The sequence below is a fragment of the Macaca nemestrina genome, chromosome 12 (assembly GCF_043159975.1).
Source record: "Macaca nemestrina isolate mMacNem1 chromosome 12, mMacNem.hap1, whole genome shotgun sequence".
Taxonomy (NCBI): domain Eukaryota; kingdom Metazoa; phylum Chordata; class Mammalia; order Primates; family Cercopithecidae; genus Macaca; species Macaca nemestrina.
Genome location: NC_092136.1, coordinates 73,712,888 through 73,718,777, shown reverse-complemented (window position 1 = coordinate 73,718,777; position 5,890 = coordinate 73,712,888). Strand labels below are relative to the sequence as shown.

General features: G+C 49.6%; 1 pseudogene; it reads right to left on the bottom strand.

Moving 5' to 3' along the window:
• Window positions 1-2,304: 2,304 nt before the first annotated feature.
• Window positions 2,305-3,184, bottom strand: LOC105468742 (small ribosomal subunit protein uS5 pseudogene; annotated as a pseudogene).
• Between the last annotated feature and the right edge of the window lie 2,706 nt (window positions 3,185-5,890).

The following is a 5,890-nucleotide window of genomic DNA, read 5'->3' as shown; positions in this document are numbered from 1 at the left end:
ATGCTATAGAAACTGCAGGCCTTTTGCAAGTGGCTGCAATTCTCCTGCCCAGCCCACCGCCACTGGACCTGTTCACCACCACTGGACCTGTTCTCTGGTCCAGCCCGCCACTGCTGGACTCTCCCCTGTATGGAAGCCCCCAGTAAAACTCCATGTCTCATTTGCTGGCTCTGGGTCTCTTTTTCAGCCTCTTGAACCTGGTGCTATCCTCACTGGAGTTGATAGTGGTTTGGCACAACATGAGGGAGGCACATTTTATCTTGACAGTCTGAGTTCCCTGCCTTGCCTTCGAATAAGCGAGGGAGGTGGGGGTGCTAGCTCTTAAGAGGAGAAGGGCACTACTTCTGAATGCTCAGAGGATTTAGAGGAGTCTGGGAGTTCAAAATATACCCACAGGTCCCCATCCTAAGTGCTAGAGTTCTACTAACCTTAGCATATTGGACCTACCGTTGTCATTTAATTTTCTCTGGAGCTTGACGGCTGTATTAATTCCCAGCTCAGGTCTTCAGCTTTTTCTGCCTTCTTGCTGTAGGGAATGAAAGCCTCTTTGTAAGCTTTCACATTTGGCTTTCATTGCCTGTTAAATGCCTGCAGTTTTTTATTGTCTTTTTCTAACGTATCCATGAATTTAGCAATAGTCACTCAATTCCATTATAGTCACTCAGTTTCCATAATAGAAATAGTTACTGTTTCTCCTATACTTCCCAAATGCTAAATACATTGAACCAGCTAGTGAATTCCCCCTCCATGTCTATACAACCCTAATTCATCACCGGTAAGAGGTTTTTTGTTTGTTTTTGTTTTTTTCTTTTGAGACGGAGTCTCACTCTGCTGCCCAGGCTGGAGTGCAGTGGCGTGATCTCAGCTCACTGCAACTTCTGCCTCCTGGGTTCAAGCGACTCTCCTGCCTCAGCCCCCTGAGTAGCTGGGATTACAGGCATGCACCACTACCATGCCCAGTTAATTTTTGCATTTTTAGTAGAGAAAGGATTTTGCCATGTTGGCCAGGCTGGTCTCAAACTCACGACCTCAGGTGAACCACCTGCCTAGGCCTCCCAAAGTGCTGGGATTACAGGTATGAACCACTGCACCCAGCCACTGGTAAGAGTTTTAACAATCGGACCTCCACCTTGTGCTAGGTGTTGTCTCTGATCCTTCTATCACCAGTGATGAGGTCCTTATGGCCAACAAGGTGGTGAGTAATCCAGGTTTAAAATCCCATCTTACCAACTGCATTTTTGGGCCATTCCTAACACCAATTCCTTAGAAGGAAGAAACACTGAACAGAGGGAAAGCCCGAAAGCTATATAGTCTGACAAAGCTTCAACCAATCCATGGGGACCTCTGGAACATACATAACCCATCAGTGTTTCCCATGGTGGGCCAAAATGGCCAAACTTTTATACCCATGCCTTGCTCAGTCACCTCACATGGGCTGCTCCAAGAGGGGCAAGGCCTTGGGTAAGGCAGCTCTCTACACGACTAGGGCAAATCTTAAAGGAGATGACAGCTAGAATTTGTCTGTTGGCAACACCCCCATCAATTGAGGCAACTAGTCCTCCTTGAAGAGGGATATAGTGCAGCATATTCATGTCTACTGCAGATAACATGCCAGTCATTTTATATAAGTCATCTCACTTAATCCTCACCATAACTATCAGACATTCATACTACAGATAAGGAAATTGAAGCTCAAAGAGGCTAAAGAACTTTCCCCAAGAATTAGCTTCCAGAACTGGTATTAGAACCTATGTCCCTCTTATTTCGTACATGAATATAGATTTCTGAAGAACATCTAATAGAGTGCTTGAAAAAGAAATGGGTAATGTACCAATCAGGCTCACAACAGAAAATAGCACAATTAGATAATTCAAGGAGGTGTTTTTTCGGGTTTTGCTTTGTTTTTTCACAAAGGGATGATTTTCTTCTTCTTTGAGAGAGAATCTAGCTCTGTCACTAGGCTGGAGTGCAGGGGTGAGATCTCAGCTCACTGAAACCTCTGCCTCCCAGGTTCCAGCGATTTTCCGGCCTCATCCTCCTGAGTAGCTGGGACTATAAGCGCACCATGCTCAGCTAATTTTTGTATTTTTAGTAGAGACAGGGTTTCACCATGTTGGCCAGGATGGTCTCGATCTCTTGACCAGTGATCCACCTCTTGACCTCGTGATCTGCCTGCCTCGGCCTCCCAAAGTGTTGGGATTACAGGCATGAGCCACCGCACCTGGCCAGGGATGATTTTATTTTATTTATTTTTTATTTTTTGGTAACAGGCTTCATTCACTTTATTTTTCTTGTATAAAAACCCTACGTTGTAGCCACAGCTGGGGCCTGGGTCCGTGGCACAGAGACTCTGGTGCGGGTCTTGACAAGGTGGTCAGGAATTCCTGACAGGGAGACTTGGTAAACACAGTCTCCTTCCAGAGGTCAGGGGTCAGGTAGCTGTAGGTCTTAGAGATGGCATCGAAGGTGGCCTTGGCGAAGTTGCCCAGGGTGGCAGTGCAGCCCCGGGCTGAGGTGTAGCAGTCATCAATACCAGCCATCATGAGCAGCTTCTTGGGCACAGGCGCTGAGACGATGCCAGTGCCCCTGGGTGCAGGGATGAGGGGCACCAGCACAGAGCCGCAGCGGCCCGTCACCTTGCAAGGGACGGTGTGGGGCTTGCCGATCTTGTTCCCCCAGTAGCCTCTGCGCACCGGGACAATGGAGAGTTTGGCCAGGATGATGGCCCCACGGATGGCAGTGGCCACCTCCTTGGAGCACTTAACACCCAGGCCGACGTGGCCATTGTAGTCCCCGATAGCAACAAACGCCTTGAACCTGGTGCGCTGGCCAGCACGGGTCTGCTTCTGCACCGGCATAATCTTCAAAACCTCGTCTTTGAGAGAGGCTCCCAAGAAAAAGTCAATGATCTCAGATTCCTTAATGGGCAAAGAGAAGAGGTAGATCTCCTCCAGGGACTTGATTTTCATGTCCTTGACCAAGCGGCCCAGCTTGGTGACGGGCATCCACTCCTTATCCTCGGCCTTGCCTCCACGAGCTCCGCGGCCTCGGCCCCGGCCCCGTCCACGGCCACGACCCCGGCCCCGGATGCCACTGCCAAAACCTCCACGGAAGCCACCGCGGTTCCCCATCCCAGGGCCACCAGGGCCTCCGGGCCCCCCGCTGCACCGGCGTCATCCGCCATTTGGTGTTCTCTCGGAGAAGCCAGGGATGATTTTAAAGTGTCATGTTCTAACTGAGGTCTGAGGGGAGTTGGTAGACCAGTGGCAGGCAGCTGAAAGAACACTCAAGGAATCATATAGGGAGTTTTGATATGGTTTTTTCTCTCTGAGCACGAGTAGGCTTGGGCACAAGGTGTGGGCACAAGCTGTGGGTGCAAGCTGTATGTTTAGCATCAGCTGGATAGTTACACCTTTTACAGACAACAATGGCTCTGAGCCAAGCACGAGCACACCTGGTTACCTAATTTGCCTCACATGGCATGGTTACATAACGTGCAGTGTTGTGCATCTGTGCTCCAAACCCGCTGAGTCATGCTGTGCCAGAAGGCCACCTCAGCCTATTCCCAACTAAAGCACAGCCATTGCCCTTACACTGCACCCCCTAGGCCAAGGCCATCCTCTGGGCAGGGACACATGCCCAGAGACTGGAGCCCTGAATCCATAACCCACAACAACCATACGGAGAGCAATAGCTCACTACTAGGATCCCAGCTATGCTACTTTTGACTATTAGGGCCCAGCATTGGCCAGAACCCAGGGATGCCCACCCTGCAGGGGATTGTCAGTAAGGCTCTTGACTGCCTTAATCTCCCATGAGACCCCTTGAAGGGCTGCTGTTATGTTCTGCCAATTGTCAGGAATAAAGGTACCACATTGTGTTCCTAAGAGAGCACAGGTGCCTCCTTGGACAGCGGTCATTATGTCTAAGGCCATTCAGTTTTGCAACACCACCTTTCTGATCTGATCAACCTCATCTGTTAACAGGAGGAGGACCACTTGGGTGTGATTCGGAGCCCGAGCAGTGTGCTCTGCAGGAGCAGTAACTTGTGCTTCTACAGTTATGACACCCGCTCCAAGAATAGTCATTGCCAAGGGGTAGAACCACCAGGGGGATCGTTGCACTGGCAAAAACTGAGAATGTAGTGCCTCCCAGTTATGTGGGATGGGCATCTGGGGAGAACAGTGGCAGGTACATAAGACCACCCCTAGGCACAATATTCAGTCCAGTCCACTGGTAGGTAAGGATACCCTGTGTCACCACAGACCCATAAACTTCCAGGGGGCACAAAATCCTTCGGGGCCTGATCTTGTCTACTTGCTACCTGGTTAAGGGCACTCGCCGTATCATTACTTGTTGTGTAACACTGGGTAGTGGTCTCCATTTAGGGTATGCCTGAGCACATGCTGGGCATTTCTGACAAGCCTCCCAAATATCTTGCATGGGCAGGGACAGACCCCAATGCTTATTGACCTGTTGCATTAGTTTACTCCTAGTTTCCAGTGTAGCCAGAAGGCCACATCTCAAGTAGGTGCTGTCTCTAACCATCAGACCTTGGCCAAAGCATCTGTCTCATCATTGCCAGGGGTGGCAAAAGGCATACGGCCTGACAGATGATAGTTACCTCTTTCTGATGACCCATTTCCTAGAAGTCTTGCCACATGGCTTAGCCCCATATGGGTCGGTGGCCAACTAGCCACTTCTGTATTTTCCAGGTAGTTAATCACAAGGTTAAGCCTCAAAAGACCGCCCAGCTATTGGTACAGATTACTGTAGGTGTCACCTCCTTGGTGATCACCATCCATACTGCTCTAAGTTCAGCCCATTGACTACTCTGTCCACCCCTGGTTTCAAATCACATGGTAATCAGGCAGCAGTAGCATCTCGGCTAGACCCATCTGTGTATCATACCCCATTGGGAATGGGGAGATGTCCTTCCTTAAATGGTGAAGGTTCAGGGTCTAAGGGTGCCTCAGGCCCCATGGCTCTAGGCCCCATGGCCTTTTCTTGCATTAGAACTACAGGTCCCAAGACCTCTTGCAATTCTACTGCTAAGGGACTTGTACTCGGCGTACTCCACTGCTCCAAGTAGGCGCCCCACTTTGCCAAAGTGGATGTCTACACCATCCCAGTCCAGGGGGGTTGTTATCCATGAATATATCCATCCCGCTCTCAGGTAAGTTATCCACACGATGACTGTAGCCCGTCTCCGTTCTGCCATGCTCTTATGAGCCCTTACTAACTGCTTTCACCATCCAGGGGGTTGTTATCCATGAACACACTCATCCCACTATCAGGTAAGTTGTCTGCACGATGACTGTAGCCTGTCCTGCCATGCTTTCGTGAGCCTGAAGGGCAGCATATACAGTTACTGACTGCTTCTCTATCAATAAGTACTAGAGCTCAACTCCTTTCCATAGTTGGGATGAAAAGCCTACTGGCGTTCTCAAGCTCTCCATGTGCTGCTATAGGCCCAGCCAAAACTATCTGTGGTCACATGCACATCAAGTTTAAATGGGTGCCCCTGGTTAATTACCAGTAGGGCCTGTGCCTGCTGAATAGCCTGCCAGGCTGCCAGAAAGGCTGTCTCAGCCTCATCGTCTTAATTCTAGGCAAGGGGAGCATTGCCACTTCTAAATCTGCAAGAGAATCAGAGGTTAGCATAATATCATTAACGAGACCATGACATATGGTAAGGCTCTGCATATAGACCTGCGGCAGCACTGTGAAAGTCCACTGTCACCTTCCCATGAAGGTAAGCTGTTCCTGGCGTTCTGGAAAAGAATGCATTAGCTAAATCCACCACATAGTGGTACTGTTCCAGTTCTATCATCAAAGGGTCCATCAAATCCATGATTGATGGCACAGCTGCCAAGCTGTGGAAAATATC